General features: G+C 39.4%; 2 pseudogenes; one reads left to right on the top strand and one right to left on the bottom strand.

Moving 5' to 3' along the window:
• Positions 1-4,162: 4,162 nt before the first annotated feature.
• On the top strand, positions 4,163-6,098 carry LOC142446139 (oxysterol-binding protein-related protein 9 pseudogene; annotated as a pseudogene).
• A 15,294-nt stretch (positions 6,099-21,392) lies between these two features.
• On the bottom strand, positions 21,393-26,164 carry LOC142446138 (U1 small nuclear ribonucleoprotein C-like; annotated as a pseudogene).
• Positions 26,165-27,743: the final 1,579 nt, after the last annotated feature.

Here is a 27,743-nt window from a genome sequence, read left to right as displayed (position 1 = left end):
TTTAATGGCGTTTGCTGTAGTTCGTTGTCCTCCCATCAATCTGACTCATAGTGGCCACATGCATGTGGAGTAGCTCCCTCTTAGGGTTTTCAAAGCTATGACACTGTGGGGTGGGGTTGAACCATCAGCTTCAAAGCTAGTAGTAGACCACGTAATCCAGACCTTCATCTGAAGGGAGCTGCCTTTATTACCATAACAAAGAAAACCCAGCATCTACTGCTAGAGGAGTTAACATTTAGAACATAGGTCCGCATGTTCCCCCTCACGACTTTTGGTTCTTCTGGGAAAAGAGTTGTTTTGTGATTTGCTTAAAAAAATTATTACCATATACCTTGATCATTTTTCAAGTCGTGAAATATATTTGCTGTATATATTTTTATAGTTGCCCATATTGAATTATACGGCTCTACCGTACATTAGTTTACCTATTCCCTATTGCCCAATATTTAGTTGGTTTCCATTTTATTATGATGATGGATAGTGCTGCAGTGAACACTTTTACAGAAAGTTATTCACCAGGAACATGGTATTTTGAGCATATATTCATTTTTTTCCTGTTCATTGCTCAGTGAACTATTAAAACTTGCATAGGACTTGGGCATTGCATTACATTGCTCATTTTATTAAAATACCTTATTAGTTCTTTATACTTTTAAAAGTGCTTGTACAGCCTCTCCAGGATTTTCAAGGTAATTAATCATGCCCCAAATGAAACAATGATAATTATGCCTCTTTTTAAATCCTTTTGTTCTTTACTACATTGGCTTATGTTTACAGAAAAACATTGAGTAGTGGTGATAGCAAAGGCTATGATTGTTTTTGTTGTTAAGTATCATGCTTTTATTAAGATGTCAACTGTTAATTTAAAATTAATGCTTTTTATTATGTTACAGCCATGTTGTCTTTGAATGTGTGCCTTCATTGAAAATCCTAGTATATTGGAAATTCAAAAGCAAAAGAGGCCACATAATTGGGGGAAAAATTTAAATCACAAACAATTAAATATGAAATTCAGAACTTCACTTGCTCACTACGTACTCAACGCACTCACTCCTATCATTCATAGCCACGCTATTGGACAGGGTACACGTGCCCCCGTGGCACTAAACTAGTTACATTTTAATTCCTAGGTGTCACTCACGTTGTATTCAGAGTTGATGACTCTATATAAGAGTAAGAGACTTCTGGTTTCAGTTGCATTTTTTATAAGAGAGAGTGAGAATTTTATGAATATTCCTCATTTTTTCCCTAAAGGCAAAACTAAAAAAAATGTATCAATGTTATGCATTTTATATGCATAAATGAAACTTTTACATAGAAAAAAATGAAATGGCATATTGAATTGAGCAACAGTGCCGTAAAAGACGTCTGTGACATGTCAAAAAGCAAACATGTCACCGTGAGGTGTATCTGAACTCGGTCATGATATTTGATATTGCCTCATATACGTGGGAGAGCTGGACAATGAATACTTGAGCGTAATTGATGCTTTGGGATGATGGTTTGATCCAATAATATTGACTTTGCCATGGCCTTCCAGAGGAATGAATGAAACTGTCTTGGAAGAAGTGCAATCAGATTCCTCCTTAGAAGTGAGGATAATTGAGATATTGTTTCACCACTTTGGGCATGTAATTAAGAGAGACCAGTCCCCTGAGATGGATATCATACTTGGTAGATGGTTAGTAAGACAGAAGACGCTCCTCACTGAGATGGATTGGCCCAGTGGCTGCAAGAGTAGATTCAACCATAGCAGCTATTATGGGCCTGGTACAGGGCTGGGCAACGTATGGTTTTGTTATGCATGGGGTCGCTCTGACTTGAAGCAAGCTAACAACAGGAAACATTGTCAGGCTTAATCTGATGCACACACAATATCAAGATCCTGGTTGCCTTTAGGAATACCATCATGGTGCCTAGTTAATGAAGATTGAATTGACTAATTGTTGGGATAATAGCATGGCATCTGAAAGTAGTATGGCTTTGGGACACACAACATTTCCCCTGTGTTCTAAGTTTCTGATATATGGGGGGATGACTCCAAAAACACCTTCTATTATAAATTAGTATGAATATTATCTGTCCTTGGGAATGTTGATTTTAAACATTTCTTTGTAAATCCCTAATAACTTACTTTATAAAAAGGCTGACAAAAATGAAGAGGGCAAAAATTTAAGTAAGTTTATATTGATTTTCCTTGGGATGGCATTTCAGTGGGATTTCTGAGTGATTATGGAGAAATCACTTCAGAGCTGAAAGGGAATTTACAGAGATTTTCATTCACAAGTCTCTCATTTTATAAAAACATGTTCTCACTACACTAGACATCAATTAAACTAAAAATTCAAAGTACAACATATTTTATATGAACATTACTTGTAGGACAGGAGGAAAAGAGAATATAGTTTTCTATTCTGGGAAACATTTAGTCTGCATTTTAAGGGATTTAGTATCTGAGAGAAAAACAGCCAATATCCCTTGGACATTTTTATATTGAAGGTAAATGTCTCCAAGGTGATTGTGAGGATGAAACATCATGTGGCAGGAGGACAGCTATTCTTTATTGGGCTGCTTGCATTTGGATGGCCCCTTAGATGTTGGTCTCAAATGATGCTACCGTATTCCTATTTAGAGCAAATGCTGAAGATTAGATTTTAAGCTATATTGAATTTGGTTATACATTGGCTATGACTGCTTTAGGATCCCCTGCAGCACTTTGTTGCTAGTTATAATCAGATGGTAAGGTTTTCTAAATCAGATTCAGAACATTTAACATTTCCTATAGAGAGAGCAAACTTTAATTGCTGACTTGTAATTATAATGAGTCTGAAAGAAGCATAACTTTGGCCTTTGCTGTCTCTTGATATCTTGAACGAGTCAAGAAACTTCCTAAAATTGTTATGGAATTTGTATTATAAACTAATAGAGAACATATTTTATGTTAGATTGTTCTGACCCATTGCTTTAGCAAGGCTTATATGGATTTATTAGTATTTTGTGATTGAGTGACTGTTTTATCTAAAGATTCCAATTTTCTGAATATAAGTTTACTCCATGAGCATTCACTCAGGAACAAAATCTGTATTGATCTTTCTTTCTTTCCTTGCCTGGTATAACTCCCTAAAGAGTCATTGACTCATGCATTCATTCACTCATTCTGTCAATCGCTTAATATTAAATATATATTAAGTTTTTCTGTCCCAAACACTGTAAGATTGTGACCCTTTCCTCAAGAACACACAGCTTTTGAGTAATGATAAGACATGTATAGATGAAGCAAGTTATTATATTAGGGTTAAATTAGTATTTTCTGCATTGAAATGAGGGGACTCTTAATCTGAGTACATTATTTATTGATTCTATCTATCTATCTATTATCTATCGATCATCTGTCTATATCTATCTAATCTATTTTCAGAGTTAAAGAATTTTTAGGCAAGTTCTCAAAACTGACAAAATGCTTACATCAAAATTTTATTGTTTATGACTTTGTGCTTTCTCTAGAGAGTGAACATGCATAAATGGACAGTACTTCAGGATGGCAAACATTTCTATTTCCAATAAACTGTTGTTGTTATATTGTAGGACCTTAAAGGGAATTGTTGTGGTTAGGTGTCATCAGGTCAGTCTTAATTCATCATTGAGATGCAGTCAGTTTTTATGCCCCTTCTAGCCCGAAGGCCTTCTAGCATCTATAATAATTCTGAATTCTATAGCAGTGGCTATCTGGAGCCCTGGTGATATAGTGGTTACTCGGTGGACTGCTAACTGCAGGGTCCGCAGTTTGTAATCACCAGCTGCTTCTCAGGAGAAACTCAGGGCTTTCTACTCCCACCTATAGTTTCAGTCTTGGATACTCACAAGGGAAGCGCTACCCTGTCATCAAGGGTTGCTATGAGTCGGATTGACGGGACGTCAGGAAGATGGCTGTGGCTATGATCCCAGTTTGGAGGGAGGGCTCTGTGGCTGATAAGTTGGGATTGAATCCTAACCATAGGAGAGGGTGTGAACCCAGCCACCCACTTTGTTTCCCTGCAGGCGTCTTTAAGACTACCGGCGTGTGTGATTTAAAACATCATCCTTCAATTTCCTTGGGAAAATGAGTTTCCAAACCACACCTTCAACAGAGCCATTTTTCAGTGTACAAGAACTATCTAGGACAATGAGAGAAATACTGGGAGCACTTGAAAGACCGCATCTAACATCTCTGCCTGAGCTGGTGGCAGTCACAAAGACCAGAAACTGTGGTGAGGAGGCTCAGAGAGACCAGTGAAAGTCTCAAAGAGACAGCAAATGGCATCGTAGAATCAATCAAACACTGCATTGCATTACTGAAGATTGCTCCAAGTACTAATGATCCTGTAGATGCAATAGTCCCTGGGAACCTGTGATCAGCAGGAAACCTTTCCAGACGGTCTTATCTTCAGGACCTGCTCCAGCATTTAAGTCAGAGCAGTGTCCATTCTCCCCACCAGGTGACCCGTATTAGCTCTTCTGGGACACCATCAGACTCCACCACCAAATAGGATAGGCAGCGGACAGTCACCACCTAGTCTCGGTCTCACTTCTCCAAGCCACATCAACTTGTCTCCAAACACAGTCCCAGAGCTCTCTTACTCAAGCAGTGAGGATGCAATCGATGATGCTGATGCATTCCATCAAAGTGACTCCTCCCTAAAGTGTTTAATATATTCCTCTGGATCTGCCTAAATCTTGACACGTAGCAGCTCGGGAAACGGTGTGAAAGTGCCCAGACACCAGGGAATCACTTAATGCTTCCTTGTCCAGTGGAACAATGGATGCTGCCCTTTTCGACTGCCATGGTGATAGACGATGAAGGGGCAGCATGCTCAGAGGAGGAGCACAAGAGAGTTATCCTGCATACCTTGTCCCACGTTTGGCTTAGAAAGGATCTTAGAAAGGCACTGCTTCCAAAATTTATTCTGGAAAGTAGAGCTCTTTTAGAAATGTATGCAGACTTTTTGGCACATCCGGACCTGTTCATCAGCTTTAGTGACCAGAAAGACCCCAAGGATCAAATGTTGCGGGTTGTAAAGTGGTACCTCTCAGCCTTCCATGCAGGCTGAGACCTATCAGTGCCATGGGACCTTCCCAAGTGAAACTGCAAAGAAGGCAAAGCTGGTTTCAGAAGGACCAGTCCCCTGGGTTTCCAAAAACAGTGCAAACTTTGTGGCTGAACAGGTTTTACAACATCCACGTATTTCAGGTTCTTTTATGCTGAGTGTCTGAACAAGAAAAATACAATTCCATGTGCATGTCTGGAATTCCTTGGGATGTCAATTGGGGTACACAACATAGGTCAAGGCAGCATCTCTTTTCTAGACTCTGATGAACATGACATTCTCTTTCCCTAGCGGTAATGGAAGGTCTATCCTAACAGTGGCCTGGGTGGAGCTCTGTGGAGCATGCAATATTAATTGTTCTCAAACAGGCAGCTATTATCTTCCATACCAAACCTCTCTATGGTGTGAAGAAGCACAGAATTACTGCTGAGATTTTTCCTCTAAATGCTAAGAAGTCACTTTGTTCAATTGGAGGAGAAAGGAATGGTGTCATATGCACAAAATATACAGTCCTTATAGAGTCCAAGAAGTCACTTAGAATCAAGAAGAAAGGGAGGAAGTTGGAAAAGTCTCTCTGCCTTTGGAAAATTAACATTCTCTACTTAAAAATCAGAGACATTGATTCAGCAACTGAAGCAAAGCGTAAACCTGAAGAAAGACAAAGAGCAGAAGCGAGGGAAAGGACAGAGAAGGAAGTCAGGGGTGGCAAGGTTATTTCATGAAGATGGAGAATGTTGGGTTCATGACCAACCATTACTTCAGTGCCTGGCTGCTGCCAAGCACCTATCAGCAAACACCGTTTACCCTGATGACCAGGGAATGGGCCTAAGGAAGCCACAATCAATCTTAGTTTGGGAGAATCTGTTCCCTCCCTTCTTATTGCCATGGCTCCTATCTCAGGATCCTGGAATTGCTGGAGCAGATGAACCATTAAAGCAAGAAAACCTTTCTGATTTTCTCTTCTGTGGCCGTGTGGATATTGACTTCAGTCCTGAGAAGAAACTCAGGCTTTGAAAACAAGATCTTTCTCCAAGCCCCAAGCATTTATAATCCAGTCTCCGACTCTGCATTCTAGTACTGCTATTGAGAGATATGTTTCCTAGTTCATATAATATTGGTTCTTTCTCTTTCTCATCTATCTATCTATACATATATACACATTAAATATACTTGATACAAGATTTTGCCTAAATACTCCATCTGTAAATAATAACTCATCTGTTTTAGAAAATTAGCCGTGTCTTAAAATCAAGTGTTAGGACATTTCAGGGTCTCATCTATAACATTTATTTTGGAATTGAACTATTATGAAATTGTGTCTAACTCTGGACCACAGGTTAATTATATTCAGTGCTGCTTAAGGCTTCATAAAGTAACGTTTCCAACTTAAAAACAAACTAAAATCTTGCCACCAAGAAGAAATAAACATGTTATTCATATGAATACTATACCCTGGAAATTATGTGAATGATGACACCATTTGAGCCTAGATATCACCCAGCTCCTACTCTGTTGTACTCAAGTTGCTTTCATGTTGTCATAGGGCTAGAAGCTATGGCCCTGGCACTTCAAACACTACACGGGTTACACATGTTTCAGTGGGCAGGTTTCAGTGAAGCTGTAGACTAAGTCAGACTAGGAAGAAAGGTCCAATGACCTAGTCCCAAATTTGAGTCAATGAAAATTGTATGGATCAACTTTCCTCTAGTTCTTAAGTGCTTCCCCCCCCTCCCCCCACTATCATGATCCCAATCCTACCTTACTAATCTGGGTAGACCAGAGGATGTTCACTGGTACAGATAGCAACTGGAAACACAGGGAAACCAGGGTGGATGATTCCTTCATGACTGGTGGTGATTGTGGAGATACCGGGAGGCTGGAGGGAAGGTGGGCTGGAAAGGGGAAACCAATTACAAGGATCTACATATAATCTCCTCCTTGGGGGACAGACAACAGCAAAGTGGGTGAAGGGAGTCGTCAGACAGTGTGAGATATGACAAAATAATAATTTATAAATTATCAAGAGTTCATGAGAGAGGGGGCAGGGAGGAGGGAAGGGAAAAATAAAGAGCTGGTATCAAGGGCTTAAGTAGAAAGCAAATGTTTTGAGAATGATGATGGCAACAAATGTATAAATGTGTATGACACAATTGGTGGATGTATGGATTGTGACAAGAGTTGTATGAACCCTAATGAAAAGATTAAAAAATATTTTAATGAATGCATATATCCAAATATTTTATTTATATTTCCTTTTCTTCCCTTTCCTACCACTAAAGTTCAAGCTAATCAGCATAACTTCATTTTACTTTACATACTGATTCATGTGCTAAAATGTTGGCCATGTAAGATAATTTCAGAGCAATTAAATTTACACATAAATGTATAGTTTCTGTGCATAAATCTTGTAAGAAAATACTGAAATTTTTGCTCTGTACCTCAGTAGGAGATCTTGTAATATCTTATGTAATAATGAGGAAATTAAAAACCTGACATGTCAAAAAAAAGAAGAAAGAAAGAAAATCATATGGATCACAACATAACATTGCTTAACTCGCTTTCTGTGGATGATTTACCAGGAGGAATCAGCTGCCGGAGGAGGCCATGCTGTTTGGCAATCTAGCTGGTCAGTTGGGGTGAGGGTGCCCTTTGGTGAGCTAGATTGGCCCAGCAGCTGCTTTGATGGACTTGACTGCACAGGCCATTCTGAGAATGGCACAGAACCAGGCCATGTTTATATAAAGTCATCCTGAGGTGAAGTCAACTTGACTGCGGCAGATAGCAGCAACCCCGCCCCTAGACACTTGGTCAGCCAGCATTTGCCGCTAACCTTTTATGCAACATGAGATCATGCTTACCCCAGTGTGACTTTACTACTTAGGATGTGCTCATAATGGAATCTAGCAACTCTAATTCTCAGATGTTGTAGATCAATAGCTGAACTCTCTTTCTAGTAGTTTTTCTAGTTGAAGGAAGCTGCCAGTATTGTATTATCAATACTGTTTGTGATTATTACGGAATGCACATCATTCCTTTCCATGTCAAATTGACCCTTTATTCTCCCATTCAGGGATAACGTTTATATAGAAAATATGACATGTTTTCTGTGCTGCGTGTTTTAGACTGTTCAGTCAGTGTGCAATAGGAAGTAGTTCATGTTGGGGCAGCCAAGGGTACAAATTTTTGCTTGAAAAATAAGCAGAACTCTATCTTCTATTCTTTATGTCAATCACTCCCACAATAGTTAGCAGATTAAAATATTTAAATACATGCAAAGAAAAAGGAAAAGAAAGAAAACCATAATTGTTATTATACACCAGGAGAAATGCAAAAAGATAGCATGGATTACCAAACCTCACCAGGCAGAGTTTTTTTTTTAGCAGAAATTGATACTAGGACTCCTGAACTAAATTATATTCCTTTCTCTATGTGTGATATTTATCTAAATGTTTAACATTTAGGAAGGTTTTTGGAAACTGAAGTTTTCCAGGTTCATGAAATGACTGGACTGACTAGGAGCTCCTTTCTGATGTGTTTCATAGAACTGAAAACACAATCGAGTTTCTTTGGTTGCTCTCGTGTCTAACCCATTGCCCTGAATTTTCTTAGCAGATGGTGATAATTGAGGAGAGAAGGTGGGATTGGACTACAGATAAGTGTTCTATAAATGCTAAGTTTATTCTTAGAGGTGAAGCTGGAGAAGGATTTCAAATGTGATATGACAGGGAGCTAATTTCCACCACACAATGTTTCATAAGTGCCAAATCCTTAATGTTGACCTATGCTTTGCACCCTGATCCTCTAAAGGATAAACATGGGTTGTAAATTTAACTTGCTTGCTGGCATAGTTATTACAAGTTGGACTGCTAACCTTTAGGTCAGCAGTTTGAAACCACTCTGAAGGAGAGCGAGGAGGCTTTCCACTCCTCTGAAAGGTGACCGTCTGGGAAGTCAACAAGGGTGGTTCTGTTCCGTCCTAGACGCTCCGTATGGTTCGCCATTGGCTCTCCATCAGCCGCCCAATGTGTAACTCACCATACACATGAGCATATTAATTAGTCTTTAATGAATTTTATCTTTCTCCTAAGTTTTCATTTGGTAGTTAGGAAAAAATGTTAATTTTTAGACCTGTTCAGTTTATATTTTTGTCCGGTCAAATAATAGACAGTGTGAACAAATCAGGTGCTGGTGTTCTCCCATAATATCCATCAGACAACCCTACTCACTACTGAACTCTTGTGTCCCCATGACACTGAGAAGTATTCAAAGATCAGAAGGCAGTGGAAACCAAGACATACCGCTAGATCATATTTTAGGAAGAAATGCTGATGGAGGGAAAGATTTGCAATCTTACCCTCCTTGTCTTTTCTCCAAACCTGTGCTAAGTAGTCTTTCCCCAGTGTGTGTCGTGGGCTTCCGTGCATGTCCATTTAGCCGGACTGTGGCCCACAGGACGTGAGAAGGTCTAGAGAACTATTCTCCAGGTCTTCCTTCGCCTGACCACTTGCGTTTCTTTGGCAGCGAGAGAACTAGAGACAAAAGTCTCAATGTCATGGGACACACGGTTCAGTAGTGAGTAGAGTTGTCTGATGGATGTCATGGGAGAACACCGGGACCTAAGTTGTTAACCTAGGGAAGTGTGAGATAAATACTTAGGTAATTCCTTCTAAAGAAGCTAAATTTTTCCGGAGTCCATGATCTAACATTCTTTTTGCATCAAATTCCAAAGGCTGGGCATTGAGGATTTGGGCAATGTAAGGTAGTAAAGCAAAGAGAGATGCAGATCAAGAAATGTATATGCATATTCATTCTCACTCTATATTGGTATCCGTCCAACCTGACAGCTATTATAAGTTACGGGGACATCATTTACCAGAGGGGCATATTCTATGCCACGGCAGAGGTGGTGTAGTGATATATTCTCACTTTCCACGTGAAAGACCCTGTTTTAATTCCCGTGCAGTGCTCCTCCTGTACCACCTGTCCCCACTAGTCTGTCACTGGAGACTTACATGTCATCATGTTACAGAATAGATTTCAGCAAAGCTACTAGGCTAAAATAGACTGGGAAGAAAGCCCTGGCAATGCACTTCCCAAAGCCAACACAGGAAACCCTTTTTGTAGATCATACCATCTAATTAGGCCAGGCACGCATCTTCTTCCAGGAGTCAGGGGCTCCCTTGACCACAGCCAACAAACAAGAAGTGAAGATCCTTGGGTCACCTTTTATCCAAGGATTTTTGGGTCCCTCCTCTCATTCACATTCCTTGAGGAAAAGGAAAAGTTGCCCTTTCATTGTTTCCTTTAGGTCTCCAGTAACTGACGGAGAGAGAAAATTGAGAGATCATATTTCACCTGCTTAGTTTAAGGAGATTCATAAAGATGGCTGCATGATAAAGTGATGACAAGAGCCAGACTCCCTCTTAGGGAATAATAATCCACCAGTTTTATGAATTATCTGCAGTACAAGAGGCCTGAGTGGAAGGGTCTTGCAAACAAGACAACTGTTCTCCCCCCATCATACTGCTGCCAAGGCCTCTTGAGCTACGGAAACTTTGTGTTCTAGATAGTTTCCATGGAGTTCCAGAGTATTATTTATGGAATGTTGGTTAACTGGCATGCTCGCATCATAAAGACATTTTTTTGTGAAAATTAAAATGTTGTTTTAATGCTTTGAATATACAGAATTTTCTTTGGTAACAGATGACATCTCACTGGGATTGAGTGGAAGCCGATTCATTACAAACCTGTAGGAGAGGATAGAACTTCCCGTGTGAGGTTCCCCGACTGTAACTCTTTATGGGAACAGATAGTCCCGTCTTTCTCTCAAGGAGCAGCAGCCGGTGGCTTTGAACTGCCCACGTGAGAGAACACAGGCTCACACTAATCACTACGCTATCAGGGCTCCTAATAGAGGCCATCAGACTGGTTAAATGTGTGAATGTGTGTATCTGTTGAATGGCCTAATAATGCCACTTTTTCAGCTGCAGAGATGCTCTTTCAGATATGTCTCGGTTTAAAGTACTCTAGTGCTATATCATTCCAAGGAATTCCACCACGAATTGCAGTACATCTGCCATGGTCACTCAGTTGTACGTGCTACAGCTTCCCAGTCTTTCCGGTCAAATACAGGAGCCATCGTCCACACACGTGAGCACAATAGGAGCATCTTCCAGCTTCTTCCAGCCTACTGTTCTCAAGTCTAGTTTAACTATTTGGCCAGATTATTTTCAAGAACCCTTAATGAGTATTCCTTATATCCTCCCCCCACAGGGAACAACTTCTGTAGTCCTTTGCTATAGATTACTAAAGCTAAGTGGAGAAAGCTCTTTAAGAGATTCAAAAGGACCATATTTATTTTGTTTTGTTTTTTAAATCCAAAACATTTCCTCGACATTCCTAATATTCAAAGCTTTGCCATATTTTTGTCTCTCTATCAAGTGCTTCTTTTGTCCTCTGTCAGAAGATGCTCCTGATCACTCTCCCCATCTCTGCCTGCGACCCCCAGCCCCCACTTAATGCATGTATGTTTTACCCACCCTTGTCTTGTGCTCATGGCGGGCAGGCAGGCTGCTGCTGCTTTCTCAGCAGTGTGCGTTAGATTTTAGGATGAAGCCCTTCTGGGGCTTCACCACATGTGTTGTTTTGCCTTTAGTGAAGTTGCATTAAGTCTTCATCAACATATGTCTCCTTGCCATACGTAGCCAATGAGAGGCTTTAGAGCAGCATGAATTTCAGCCATTTTCACTAAAAGCAGTGAATAATGGATATTCAATACTTAAACAGTGTCCCTCCCTGCTCAGAAGAGATTCAACCCCACCCTTTGACAGAATGAACCTTCGGTTTCCATCTCCAAGTGAAAGAACAACTGGGATGAATAGACACTGGTGTGGATTATTCAGGAAAGCCCCTTATTCCACACACTGTTCTCGTGTTGTCACATATAGACATATATTTGATGCTCCAGTCTTCAGATCAAATCATGAATGCATTTGAAAGACTACATTCAGAAGAATACAATTGGCAAGTAGTGACCAAGTAACGTGATAGACATCACTGACCTAGGGAGAGCGAAGTTGTGTTGAAAGATGGAAAATCTAGATTCTGCGAGCAGTTTGGGCTCTAGTTAGGTGTATATTCCTTGGGCATGTCATAGCTTTCCTGGCCATGGCTATCCCCTCTACAAATTGTAAGGAATGGAAAAATTAATCTTGAAAACAATGATTTTTAAACGTTTTTGAATGATAAGATTCTTAAGTGCTCACGTTTCTGTAAAATTCATTGCTCTCCTAGAGGAGAATGTGTGGCCACCTGTACTTTATGATTTGTTATATTTGCCAACTTAAAGTAAAATTTAAAGTAGAATCCATGAGAGAAACAACAGATGAGCACTAACCTACAAAAGCTTTAGAACCATTTCATATTGTTATTTCTAAAAAAATGAAAATGTCACTGCCATCAAGTCAATTCCAACTCATTGAGACTGTGTACAACAGAATGAAATCCTACCCAGTCGTGGACCATCCTTATAATGGTTCCTATGTTTGAGCCCATGTTGTAGCCACTGTGTCAATCCATCTTGTCACGGATCTTCTTTTTCACTGGCCCTCTACTTTACCAAGCATGGTGTCCTTTAATGAAGTAGCTAGAAATGGGCACACTTCTTTTTCCCACAGTGCCACCAGGACTTCTTGGGTACAAGCCCTAAGTAACACAAATGATCAAGCAGTCATACAACGAATGGTGCTAACTGAATGGTGTTACAGGTCCTGAGGCATCCCTGAAGAAAGAAATGGAAATTTCCTTGGAAGCCTTTTAAAAGGTAACTCTACTCTGACACACAACGTCACCATAAATGGGAAACAGTCACTCTTTCTTTCTTATCCAATTTGGGAATGAACTCTGAAAAAGTTGAAGCCAACTTATACCACAAATAATGGAGCGAAGAAGGATTTTTTATTATATATGAAACAATTTGAAAACCAGAAAACCCAAATCATCACAACTGGACCAATAGCACATTTTAATTAGCCCTATTAGAATGTCAAGGCCATGCTACTAGCATTGTGGAATGGCCTCCCTGTGCACATTCAGCCCTCTTCTGACATTTAAATTCTGACCTTTAAAAATACCCTTTGTTGTTAGCTTATTTTTCTTGTGTACTCAAAGAATATAAAGCATCTTATTTCTTGTCCTTCACCCCCTCCCCTACCACACACACACTTTTTTTTAATAACATATATATTTTGGGGGCTCTTACATCTAACAATCCATACATCAATTGTATCAAGCATATTTGTATATGTATTGCCATCATTATTTTCTAAACATTTACTTTCTTTCTTTAAAAATCATTTTATTGGGGTTCTTACAACTCTATCATAATCCATGCACACATCCATTGTGCACACACACTTTTAAAGTGATGGCACCTCTTTATAATATTGTTCTTGATTTTATTGACATAATTCACTTTATAGCACACAACTAATTGCCCCTTTTCTCCTAAGAAGTAAAAGTAATGCACTTTTAGCTGGATGCATTGCCAATAATAACAGATCATATTTTTCATTGCCCTTGCCTAGTCAATAAGATCCAAGCAGAAGTTTTGGGTATGGACTACAGGATGGTTGAATTCAGCCCTCATGGTGCCATTTTGTTAGGTATTGGGTTGCTCACTACAAGGTTGGTGGTTCAAACTCACGAGCTGCTCTGAGGGAGAAAGATAAGGCAACTGGGTACCATAAATATTTCAGCCTCAGAAACCCTGCGTAGAGTGGCTGTGAGGTCTGATCAACTCAATGGCAGTGATTTACTGAGAAGAAAGGGAAGCATAGATCTCTGGAGCAGGCGATGAAATAGAGGGAATCCTACATTTTAAACGTGCTAAAACTGAGATCTAGTGATGTAACTCACATCCTATGGCAATTGGAAACTCAGAACTTTGATTATGATATATAATAAATCTGGGGTGGAGTCGTCTGGTGAAGGCTGGCTGGCCACTTAATTTTCTCCTAAAAGGTGAGACTAAACTCAATCAGTAGTTTTAAATTAGAGACACGGGGACCAGCCTCACTTCAGAACTTGATAGCAATGTAAACTCTCATAACTCATTTCACACCGACTGGATCAAAAACATGTGTTTCAACCAGCTTTCAATAAGTTTTCAGACTTGTTACAGTTGAAGAACCACTTCCCTTGACCATTTTTCTGTGACCAATGATCTTGACTCCAGCCTCACTGCTCATGGACACTGTCAGCAGAGTTAATCTATAGACTCCTAATAACAAAATTTGGGAAATATTAAGAGCATAACAGTCATTGCATTGATTTATCATCACAAACAGAAGTGACCTGCAGAACAGAAGTCACCAGTGTCTTGTCGTATGTGGCCAGTGGCTACCACACTGGATATTGTAAATCTAGCCTACGGATTCCAAGTGTCATGCTTTCACCAGAATGATTTTAAAAACCTGATTTTATTCAGAAATAAATATGGTGACCTACACCCACATTGTTACATCCTAGTAAAAAAATAAGTTTTAATAGAATATAGAGAATGAACTATATGAGCATAAATTTTCAGAAATTCACCTATGTTAGCTGTTCAAGATTCTATGTACAGCATATTTTTATTTGGAATATTATTTTTAAAATTTAAAACCACTATCTATATTACTCTAATTTAATGCCTTGATATATTATTCCCTTATGGAGGTAAACTATATTAATAATATGTATCTTCCTATTAAGAGCTATTTAAATTGTTTCTCTTTTTTCCTCTCATAGAAAATACTGAAAAGAACATGTTTTCTTGTATACTTGTTCTGATGGGTTTTGAGGTAAATACATAAAGGTATAATCACACCATCAAAGGCTATTGTATGAATTTCAACTTTTCATAAAAAATGGAGAGACAACAGGTCAGATGGCAGGTCAGATGACAGGTCAGGTGGCAGGCTGCTGATGGTTCCCATGATCAGCATGCAATGTGGCAGACATTGACTGAAGTCCTGAGAAACCAGAAGGTGATGTACCAAATGCAGAATCAAAAGCAAGCACCCTCACAGCTTCCACTTATGACAGGAATTAGGCCACACTTCTGAGTTTTTCGACTACTAAGGACTGTGACCTGAGTAAGAGGGTTACACTTCACCTCAATTCTCCCCCATCTGCTTGAATGCTTGGAATAGTTCCTATCATAGAGCAGATTACATCAAGTTAGGTGATGTCCTGGGAGGATTACTAGACCAAATCACTTAAAATGTTGGCCCAGACAGGTTGACAATTGACTTACCTCTCACACAAGGTAAGCACTATTTAAGTCTAAGTCATGTAATAAACTATGAATACATTTTCCTCTGCATAATTTCTTTTGCTGCACCAAGTAAAATATTGGCTTATTTATTTCACTATTTTTGTTGATTTTAATTTTACACACTGTAGTAGTTAGATGATTTTATATCAACTAGAGATTAGGGGTGGGAGTCAAACCTGTCGCCTTGGGGGTATGGTCTCTATTTCCAACTCCAACCCTTCACCTTCCTGCTTGCCATCCACCCTGAGAGAAGTTGGAGTCCTGCCAGGTTTCCATTGACCTTGAATCCCATGACTGCACCCAGCAATCTGTGATCTTCCTGCATTGTGCATCATTGCATGGAGTTGAATGAATCTTAAGAGGAACTTATGGACTAAATTGGACTTAGGCACTTAAATTGGACTGAACTGGGATACTTTCTTGATATATAATTACTCCTTGATATAAATCTCTTTCTTAGACATATATGAGGGTCACTGAGTTTTGTAAGAAAGTGTGTTGCCCAAGAAATCAAGACAATCTTATTGTCCAGATAATAAGATTTTGAGATGCATCATGAATTCTATCAAATGTGTCTTCTGCATAATCTCTCTTAAAGTTTTTCAGCCTATTCTGATATGGGTTGATTGTCTGGTGATTAGTTCCCGTCTTAGAGAAAATATTTTGTTTTGCTTTCTTTTTTGAAACTTTTCCTCCCAGATTTCTTCCTCTTTCTTACTTTGTTTCTATTGAGAGCACAGCGACTTCTAAATAAATGGCGAACGGAGAGAAACTTTTATGAAAACTTGCAAGAGTGAGAATACCTTTTATTTATCTTGACACTTGGTTGATCCTTTTTGGGGGCTATGGAATTCCTGGTGGGAAAGCATTTCCTTTTAGCAACTGAAAGGCATTATTTCATTGTCTTCCAGTCTCTGATGCTACTGCTGAGAATTCCAAAACCTTTTTGATTCCTGATGATTTGCTTATAATTTTTTTGTTTGTATGTTCCTTTCCCATTTGATTTTCTATGTTGACTATTTATAAAACTCTTTATTAATTAGATATTGACCTAATTATGTGTGTGTGTGCATATATATACATACAGACATACACACACATACACACTTACTTTTTTGTCCTGTTTTTTGCTTTAAATTTTCTTATATCATATATCTGCTTTTTGCTTTAAATTTTCTTTTTGGTTGTTTAAAATATCTTTTGTTCTCATGACATGTAATTTCTAACAGATCATTATCTTCTGATGCAACAGATTATCACGAAGTACATGGTCATCACGGAAAGGACTCTATAGCTCAGGGGTTAGAGCCCTGGTCTTGTGGAAAGTACATGGCCTCCTGTCTTTGTTCCTGACTAAATTACTTCTCGCACTATCAGATATAACCTTAGGTGTCTCTTGATGACTTCATATGAGGCTTTTTCATAAAAAATTCTCCAAAATGTAGAATATCTTGGTTTCCTACATATATTTGAGAATCATTAAAAGGAGTTATCATAAACTCTTGAGTTCACCATGAGACAGGGATGTGTCACCTGGAAGCTCCTTCAGGCTGATTATTTGATGGTGGAAATTCCATCATTGAACTCAAGATTTTTTTATCTTGGGCTGCTTAGATTCTGCAGAGAAAAGAGAGTATCTTTTGCCTAGAAAATTATGATTTTAATTTTATTATAATTACAATTATAAATTTCTAGCATGCTGGGAACTGATTGAGAGAGCACGCTAGAGTTTCAGTGTTGTTTATACACATATTTACTCTTTTCAGTTTGATGCCCTTATCTTGACAGTACAGTGTCTCTTAGCTCAGAGGCTTTCTGATTTTATCTTTTCTAGAGATTAAACCTATTTTTATCAGGGTGTAAGATTAGCTGTGACTTAGCTGCTGGAGCAGAGGAGGTGCTGTGAGAAGCCAAAATATTAAAGATCTTGCAACCAATCCTCTCGATTTTAGCTACCATTTCTTAACACACACATTCATAGGTAAATATTACCACCAAATTTCAGAGAAGAATCCCATTTTGAAAGAATTTGCTGATGTGGCTGTCTGGATCTAGTCTCAGTTTTTCTCAATTGAGTTTTTAGTCTTTGGTTCCATAAATCAATCTATTTCTAAAGTTTGCCATTCAGAAATAAATTTCTAGGATTCTGCCATGCTACATTGTGTTTATCTACACGCTTCACCACATAATGCTTCATGATGCCCACCTACCACACACGGATTGTAGACAGGTTATTTATCATCATCTTATAATTTTATTATATATCGTATCCTTTATGAATTATATATTTGATTTACTAAAATTTATCTTTCCTTACCTAATTTTATATATTATTATTATTAATATAATTTTATTAGGGTGCTCATACAACTCTTATCACAATCTATACCACCATCCATTGTGTTGAGCACATTTGTACATATGTTGCCATAATCATTTTCAAATTTTACATATTATTACTTATCTGTTTAGCTTAGAAAAAAATTTTGTTTTAGACAATGATTACGTTTCAAATATATTACAATCAAGAATAATGACCATCAAGGAAATCCAATCTATACAACTATTATTTATTCATATTTATGCACCAACCACATAAGCTAGTGATGAAGAAACTGAAGAATTCCATCAAGGACTTCATTCTGACACTGATCAAACATGCATTCAATGCATTGATAATGATTGTCGATTGGAGTGCACAAGTTCAAAACAAAAAGGAAGGACAATCATTAGAAAATATGGACCTGGTGATAGACATGAAGCTAGAAATGGCAAGATAGAATTTTGCAAAAAAAAAGGACTTTTTCATAGAAAATACCTTGTTTCAACCGCATGAAAGGCAACTGTAGAAATGAACTTCTCCAGGTGGAATACGCAAAGATGAAGTTGACTACGGCTGTGAAAAGACACTGGAGGAGAAGCTCATTAACAGTAGCTTAAACCAGACAAGAGACCGACTGTGATACACACCATCAATTGTTCATATTAAGTTCAGGATAAAGCTGAAGAAAATCAAAACCAATCCATGATAGCCACAATACCACCTTGACCCGATCCCACCTGAATTGTGAAACCATTTCAAAAACATGTTTGATGCATTGAACACGAATGACGGAAGCCCTAATGAGCTGGGGGAGGACATTACAATTGCCATTCGTGGAGAAAGCAAAAGATCATTAAAAAGACAAGGAAGAAAGGATACAAAGGGATGTTAGAAGAAACTCCGAATCCTGTTCTTAATTGTAGAGTAGCTAAAGCAAATGGAAAAAAGGATGAAGTCAAAGAGCTGAATAGAAAATTCCAAAGGGCAGCTTAGAAAGACAAAAGTCAACTATTATAATGAAATGTGTAAAGACTTAGAAGTAGAAAATTAGAAGCAAAGAACATGTTTTGCTTATATTAAACTTAAAGAATTGAAGAAAAAAAATCAAGATTTGAGTTGCAAACTTGTAAGTTTTATGGGCGAAATATTGAACGAGGCAGGAAAAGATGGAACGAACACCCAGTGTCGTTGTACTACAAAGAACTCATCAACATTCCACTCTTTCAGGAGGTAACATGAGCAAGAACCAATGGTGCTGCAGGAAGAACTTCAGGCTGCACTGAAGGCATTGGCCAAGAACTAGGCTCCAGGAATTGACTGAACTGCGCCAGCCAGCCGAAGAAGCACTGGAAACACTCATTGGTGTGTGCCAGGGAATTTGGAGGAGAGCTACTTGGCCACCTGAGTGGAGCAGATCCATATAACTACCTATGAAAATAATCCAATAGAATGCCCAAATGATAGAACTATAGGACAAAGAAGGGCACAAGGCCGTGTGTCATTTGTATGTGCATATGATAGCTGCGAGTCTGAACCAACTTGAAGATGCCTAACAACAAAAACACCATTTCAACAATGTATGAAGAAGTCTGCAAATCAGTACGAAAAGATAAACATGGCCATGTATGTGGTCAAAATACTGGAAAATATATCTTACAGAAGATATATATAAATAGCCACTAAGGACTTGAAAAAATGCTCAACACTATTTCTTTTCAGGGAAACTCAAAACAAAACTACATTGAGATACTATTATGAACATTTCAAAGGGTACAGAATTTAAATGATTGTTAATAACAAACGTTGGTGAAGGTAACTTTATTTCTTACACATTGCTGGTAGAGGTATAAAATGTTGCAACCATTTTAGAAAAAAATTAGATTTATATGTATTTGATATACCTTATTTATGAGTCCTTAAATCTGGTCTTAGGTATTCATTCGATAAAAGGGAAACCATGTCCACAACAAAGACTTGAAGAAGAGCATTCGGTGCATCACATCAGTATTTGTAATAGCAAAAATTGGAAACAACCCAGATGCTTGATCATGGGAAAATGCATAAACAAACCTGTTTCATGGTCTTTTAATTGCCTTGTGCTCTTTTAAAAACTATATCGAATGAGTCGGCTCAGACTCAGAGCTATCCTATGTCTGAAAGAATGAGCCACCACTGGTCCCACACCACCATTCTTCAGTTGTTCTTATGTTGGCGCTGCTGTGCCTTCCTCTTTTCACTGACTTTCTGCTTTAGCGAGTATGGAGTCCTCTGCCAAAGACTGATCTCTCCAGGCAACATGTTTAAAGGATATTTTTTTAAAATAGTAAAGGACAACACATCTAAAGGAATGCTCCTTGCTTCTAAGGAGCATTCTGGCTGCACTTGTCCTAAGACTCATTTGTTTGCTCTTTTGGTAGTCTGTGGCACTTTCAATATATTTTGCTACTACCATAATTCACATGCATCCAGTCTCCTTTGCTCTTTCTTATTTGATATCCAGCATTCACATGAGTGTGAGGAAATAGAAAACACCATGTTTTGGGACACAGGCATCTTAGTCCTCAAAGTAACATCCTTGCTTTTCAGCGCTCTAAGAGGTCTTGCGCCGCAGACTTACACCATCCATTGTTTGATCTCTTGACTGCTGCTTCCATGAGCATTGGTTGTGGACCCAAGCAAGACAAACATTTTTTGACCACTTCAACATTTTCTCCTTTTAGCATGATGTTACCTACTGCTCCAGTTGTGAGAATTTTAGTTTTCTTTACATTGAGTTGTAATCCATACTGAAAGATGTGATCCTTGATCTTCATTAGCAAGTACTTCAAGCCCTCCTCACTTTCAATAAGATAGGTTGTTAATAAGTCTTCCTCCAATCCTGATGCCACATTCTTCTTCATATAAAACAGTTTCTCTGATGATTTGCTCAGCATACAGATTGAATAAGCATGGTAAGGAATTATAGATACTTTTAAAACTAGTTTACAAGTATTTCCCATCAATCTAAGAATTGTATTTCATTTCCTAATGTTAAGATGTTATGGGACATTGTCTGTTTTTATACAATACTGTTAACATTTTCCCTCTGATGATTAGATGATTTTTTTGCATTTAACAAAATATTTGCTTACCCTAAGGTGACAGAAAGATTCCTATATTGTCTTCTAATAAGTTTATGTGATCAGTTGTTATGTTTGGGTTTATGATGCATTTGGAGTTATTTTTTGCTGATGAAGTGAAATTTTTCACTATATGAATTTCCATTTTTCTTCTATATGAATATTACCATTATTTCTCAGACACTGTTGAAAATACTCTCCTTTCTCCACTACATCGCATCAGCACATGTGTGGTTCTCTATCTAGGCTCTGCCTGTTCTATCCATCTATTTGCTTATCCTTATTCCAATCCACACTAACTTAATTATTGTAGTTTTTTTTGTTTAACTAAAAGTTAATTATATTTTCACATGTCACAATACAAACAAAAATTGTTTTGTTCTGCCTTTTGTCCACTACTGCACTCCAAAAACTATTCTCTCTTTGAGAGAAAGGGGGAGCAGGTCTTCCATGTTGTGCTGTTAGAAAATATTCAGAGTCGCAGCACCAGATCTCCGGGTGAAGGCGTCTGAGTAAGAGAAAATTGATAAAGAGTCTGCGCTCTGCCTTTACCTGTCTGGTTGAGTCATTCCTGGCCAAGTGGGCACCATCATAGGATGGGCTGGGGACCACATCATTGGGGGCCCAGGCATCATTGGCATGTGCCCCCTCATGGGTGGCCTCATTCCAGGAGCTGGTCCCATTGGCATCATTTCTGCAGGAGGAGGGCCCATCATTGTCATCATGAATGGTCCCCCCATGTGGGGTGCCAGCATCTTACCAGGGATCATGGCCCCTGCTGGAGGAGGAACAGAGAATGGAGTAGGAGGTATCTTTCCTTGTTGAAATGCACCTTTCATCCATTTCTGATAGTAGTCTTTCACCTTCTCTTTGTGTTCCTACCACTGCAATGTGTCGTTCTCACAGATGGTGAGTCATGGGTGAGGTATGTATCACAGTAGTCAAAATGAAACTTAGGCAAGTTGCTCGACTGACTATTTGTTACTCCGTTCTGTAGCTTTTCTTACAGCTTATAATCAAGAGTTAGAGCTCCAATTTTGTCCTATTTTTTTTCAAGAATTTTTAAGCAACATAATTTGTAGTTTACATTTTTATTGAAATTATTTTCTTGCATATTTCTAAAAAATATAATTGGCTTTCCTAAAGTACTGCCTGTGATGTGTTTCCCTGGGTATCCATTTTGTTTCTTACAGTTTCTCTTTCCTGGTGATGTATTTTCTCAAAAAAATCTTTTCAACCTTGTTAGCCATTAAGTTTATTTCCATTAAGTTGCTTCTGATTTATGCTGACCCTATAGGAAGTATTCCTTAGAGTTCCTTACACAGTTTTTATAACACTCACTTTTATTATTAGTTGGGATTTAATGCATATATCATTTCAAATTTCCATCATGTCAATTAGGATGTAAAATTGCTACCACAATCAGTGTCCAAGTATTCTTATTCTACTTGGACTGCTTGGCATGGTCTCCCTTTTACCACCACCCCCACTGTACCCTCCCACGCCCAACCCCCTCATGCTACTTGCTGTCCATCTAGGTTCATCTATCCTTCCTAGGTTTCCATTACTGAACAATGGAAAAGCATATAACACAGCTCCCAAAACTCCGAGATACACTCTAATATGAACAAACAACAACCGAAGACAACAATACAAACCTAAACTACAGGAAACTCCAGCCTGCATCATAGGGGTTCCTGCTGACAAAGTTTGAACTGCGCAGGTCCGCTTGATGCCTTTGACCTTCTATACCCCTCTCTCCCATGCACTCTGTCCAGTGACCACTTTCCTCTCTTCCCTCAATTTTAGATAGGGGGGGGGGATTCTCCTGAGACTTATTTCTTGGGAATCCATCGCCTTCTGCACAGTGTATTCTCATAACCCAGGCTCTTCAGATTATATGGATTCCGATCCTTTAGTGACTGATGATGGTGTTTTTCTTTCATGTGGACTTAGTTGACATCTCGCTTAGATGGCTGCTTGTTTGGAGACAAGCTTTTAAGACCCGGTGCTATTTTATCTGATATCAGACATCATCTCAATTCTTTGCCACATTTTGCTAGAGCACCCCTATCTTCTGTGTTCCCATCCTCAGGGTGAGTAGCGAGTAGGGCCATGAGGTCACAACTAGTTCTCCTTAAGTAGGAGCAAAGATGTAGTGTACGTCCAAAACCCATTCCTGTATTCCTGGATCTAGGCTTTTAAATTTTTTTTCTGTAACTTGGGAGTTAATACTTATATCATTCCACAATTTAATCACATCAAACAGAATTGTACAATTGCTTCTCTAATCAGTCTCCAAATATACGTTTCCTTTCTGGATTTGTTTCAGAGAAACAAATAACACAGCTTCAAGAGGGTGACCCGCATTGGCGATGCACCTCTGAGATACACCCTAATATGAACAAGCATAAGCAAATAACAGAAGGTCCATCACAGGATTGCCAGAATAATATGTATGTTAATACAGCATACAGGGCACTGATGGAGCAAGAGCTTGTTTGTCCGACAACTAACAGTACACCGCTGTCTTCTGCTTCTTCCCTCAGGCACCATGTGTTTTCCGACTTAAGTTCTCGGCTTACAAGTGTGTCTGAGAAAGAGTCCATTGCACCCAGTAGAGTTCCCATATGGCTTCTCTCCTATGCAGTCTCTGGAGCATGCCATGAGATCCAAAGATCCAGGATTCAGTGTCCCAGCGTCCCACCATATCCAGCCAGGTTTCCTGTGATACCCCCAGATGTCCTAGATCAATTCTGCCCTCCTTCTGAATGCCACTTATGAACCACCCGTCCTAACGATCACAAGAGCATCCTCGGTCTCTCCCTCCCCACCTGGAGGTGATCCCTCTGCTTCCCTCAACTGACATGCACCTGTGTTCCCCCAAATTTGACCATTCCCTCTCCCCTCTCCTGTGCTATCCCTCCCATCTGTAAGCCTCATCCCTGGACTGCCCCCTATCTCCGGTGACCTCACCCCATATCTCCATGGCAACCACTCAGCAGAGAGCATCCCATCCCCTGACCATCCAGCTGACATGAGTTACCCTCCCACCAAGTGATCTAACTCTTCATACCTGGAGGGGATGGTGTGTGGTGCATTGGAGTCTGGCCCTCAACCAGAAGACGGATGCCCTGCAAGCCTGAGCTTGTGGCCCTTCTGCTTCTTGTTCCCACCACAGTGGATTCAGACTTTGGTGGACTTTGGGGCATAACTAACTGCACTCAGTGTAATGTCTTCCAGCTCTCTCCGCAAGTTGAGGTGTTTCATGGCTTCTTCATGCTTTTTTGGGAATATGTAGTATTCCATTGTGTGTACATACCAGAGGGTTGTTTTTATTTTTATCCACTTTTCTATTGATGTACATTTAGGCTGTTTTAACTTCTTGCTGTTGTGAACTCTACTGCAATGGATGTGGGGAGCAAACGGGTGTTCATGATCTATTTCTTTGGTGTATGTACCCACTAATGCAAATGCTGGGTCAATTGTCATCTGTTTCAGGCATTGCCCTATCTCCTTCCACAGTGACTGTACGTATATACAAGTCCACCAGCATTGGATGAGAGTTCCTATTTCACCACACCCTCTCAAACATTTGTTCTCAGTTTTTGTTTTATTTTGTTTTAAACTGGTTTACAGTTATATACATTAGGTGGCATCTCATTGTTGTTTTGACTTCCATTTCATGGATGACTAATGATCGGGGGCATTTCCTCATGTGTTCTTTAGCCAGTTGGTGTTTTCTCAAGTATTTGATGGTTCTAGAGCACGCGTCTCTTTGAGAAGCTGGTCAGGCTGTTTGCTCTGGTGTTCAGACTGCAGGGTGGAGGCCTGGCGACACCATGGCTCAAGTGTTTGGCTGTGAACTGAAAAGTCTGCAGATGCACCAACAGCTCCACAGGGCAAAGAGGTGGCCGTTTGCTTCTGCGAAGATTTATAGCCTAGCCAAGCCTCCAAGGCAGCTCTTTTCTGCTCTGTAATGTTGCTAGGAGTTATGAGTACGAGCTAACTTGGCAGCAGTGGAATTGGGGTTGGGTAGGTAGCCAGGGCGTGATCGATCAATCCTCCAAACTTTGCAGCTGGAGGCACTGCCATGGCTAACCAAATCCCACGCCTGGGCTCAGTGGCACATGCCTAGAGACATCTTCGGGTGGCTGTGGACCTGAGCAAGGTGAGGGGTTTTGTGGAAGGGCGGTGCGTCTGGTTATTCTTACTGAGATGTCCCGCATAGTCTCTCCCAATTGCCCCAGGCCACCTGCATGCACACAACTAGTTAGGGGCTGCTGCTATCTTTTGTAGAAGTAATTTTTGAGCTGTTTTTTCACTCCTTTAATAAGTAGTTTTTTCTTTTTTCCATCAGTCAGGGATCCCTCACTTAGGTTTCCCCCTTGGCTTTCAGGGAAGTTATGAGTATAATTGCTTATTCTTATATGCTTTCTGCTAGTGCTGGAGATTGGGTTTTGGAGTGAGGACTGAATTATATGTTCATTCTTCATTTTGAAGCTGACATGTATTTTAAGTTGTTTTTTTAATCCATAATATACCATGATTTAAGGGCTCGTGTATAGGTGTGTGGGTATTTTAAAAACAGAATTGACCAATGACAGAACACTTTTTAAAGAACTCCACGTAGAAAGATCGCAAGGTCTTTGAGCATGAATGATAAGTGCATTTTCATGAACTGGGACAACAATCCTTTTAGTAGAAAAATGTATTTCAGAACCTGGTAACCCCTAGAGCAATCAGTATTTTCCCATGTTCTGAACTTCTCTTTAATTTTCCTGGTTTGGGACATTTTCCCCAAATAAAACTGTTAAAGGACTAACTTCTCAGATTTTTAGATGCTACAAGCCAGTAAAATGTTCAAGGCAAATCTGCTGGGCCAAGACCAGCTATGACAACTATGTGCTGTTATAGCCATTTCTTATTTTAATGAAAAGTTAGCACCCGAACATAGGGAGGATGGAATATAAAAATGCAGTGCAGCCTTTCTTTCTGCCACGAACGCTTCAGCACCCCCTGGCACTCATTCGGGGCAGACATTTGAGAGACCTTATCTAATATTTCATTTGAAAGACTTTTGTCAGTGGCAAGATGAAGTTGTAGTTGGTTCCCGTTTGGGAGCATAACAAGTGTTCGCTGGCCCATACTTTCCTGCTCTGCAAGATACAGCAGTCTTACCAGGTTGCTTTGCATTTGGGCTACCTTCAAAAGGTGATAACTGCTTGGGAAGGGAATTCAGCTTTGGCAGAAGTGCTGTTACTGCTAGGCTGCTGCTCTTCTTGGAGTTAAGATCAGTGATGTCCTTGAAGGGGGACATTCAAAGTTGCCTTGTCTTGCCTCTCATGTTACATCTGTAGCATTCCCTAAGAGAGAGAGAGAGAGAGAGAGAGAGAGAGAGAGAGAGAGAGAGAGAGAGAGAGAGAGAGAGAGAAATGACCACTTCCCTTGTGGCCAGCCTGAAGAGAGTGACCAGGAATTCATAGAGCTGAACTGAGGGACATGGTGGGCAAACTTTATCGGGGTGACCCAACAGGGACTGTGGTGAGGGTATACTCGGCCTACTTCTGAAAAATGCCTCATTTAAGCCTCCATTTCTCCACCATCCTCCACTATTTATGTCTATGACAGGGTGGGGAGAAGTAAATGGAGACAGTGACAAAATTACTTATGCCCTTCCTAATAAAATATTCCTTTTATGGAATTAATTTCTCCAATCTTTAGAAATCATTGAACTGCCAAGGTACTTCTAAAAGAGTCAAGTAGAATGAAGTGGCTGAAGATCTATGCCCTGAGCTGAATACGTGCGATGAGCTATACAGCCAATTAAATCTAAAAGGTTGATCTAATCTTCAAGTTCAAGTGTAAGCATCTCTTCTGTTGCTTCCTCCTCTCTTGCTATTTTATAGCTCATTGTCCTTTTCTTTCCGTGTACAGCCTTTCTTATCTTTCTCCACTCTTTTCTATTTCTTCTGCCATCTGTTTTCTCTCTCTCCCTTCTCTCTTATTTACTTCTATCCTTTCTTCATTCTCTTCTTTCTTTCCTCTGTCTCTCGTCTTCTCTCCCACACTCTCCTTACGTCACCCCCCTTTCTCTCCACCACACCTATTGCTCTCCAGATTTTTCTGTATTTTCCTCATTCTGTGGGTCCACATCAAGAAAAATACCCCAAGAGGTGGTCTTACCTATTGGCTGGAATATTTCTAAAAGCCTATGAAAGGAACATTCACATGGAAAGAGTATCCAGAAGCTGTAATTTTTTAGCTTCAAAAATAAATAATGCAATTAAAAGTAGTGTTTTCTACCATTTCTGATTCTCTTGGGGATGTCTTTGAGAATCCTCTCCTCAGAGCCTCATTCAGAGCTGAGTGCCAACCTGCCTAAATAGAGTTGTGGTGTTTGTGAGGCCTTCCCGCCTCCACCCCCTGCTTCAATTGTATGAGTATGATATTTATAAGAAGCAAATCTACGTCAAGCACACTATAGAATTCCTGAAATCTGCTCAGAAAAGTAGGCTCATAAGGCCTTTGATCATGGTTGAAAAAAAGAGAAGGCTAAATCAGGGCTGAAAAGAATTGTCGCCAGAAAGCAGTTTTGAACAGTTAAAAAAAATAAAGGAGTCTTCTTGGAAAAAGGTAAAAGATAATCAGTTTTATGTCATCAGGTTTATAAATAAGGTGGGATCCAGAATCCTACACTAATTAGAGAGACTTTCTAAGACTGTACAATTTGGGGTTGAAGCTATTTTGATCATGCTTGATTATCTATATCTGGCTTTTGCTTATTTTATCCTTATTTGCAACATTTTGCATGTTGCTTTTGTCCTCAGACACTTTGGCATTTCATATTTTATTTATTCATTTTGTGATCGTTGATACGCTTAAGAAGAAAAAGCAAA

Source organism: Tenrec ecaudatus, chromosome 4 (genome assembly GCF_050624435.1).
Source record: "Tenrec ecaudatus isolate mTenEca1 chromosome 4, mTenEca1.hap1, whole genome shotgun sequence".
Classification (NCBI taxonomy): Eukaryota; Metazoa; Chordata; class Mammalia; order Afrosoricida; family Tenrecidae; genus Tenrec; species Tenrec ecaudatus.
The sequence above is the reverse complement of the archived record's forward strand: the minus strand, read 5'-3'. Positions and strand labels throughout refer to the sequence as shown.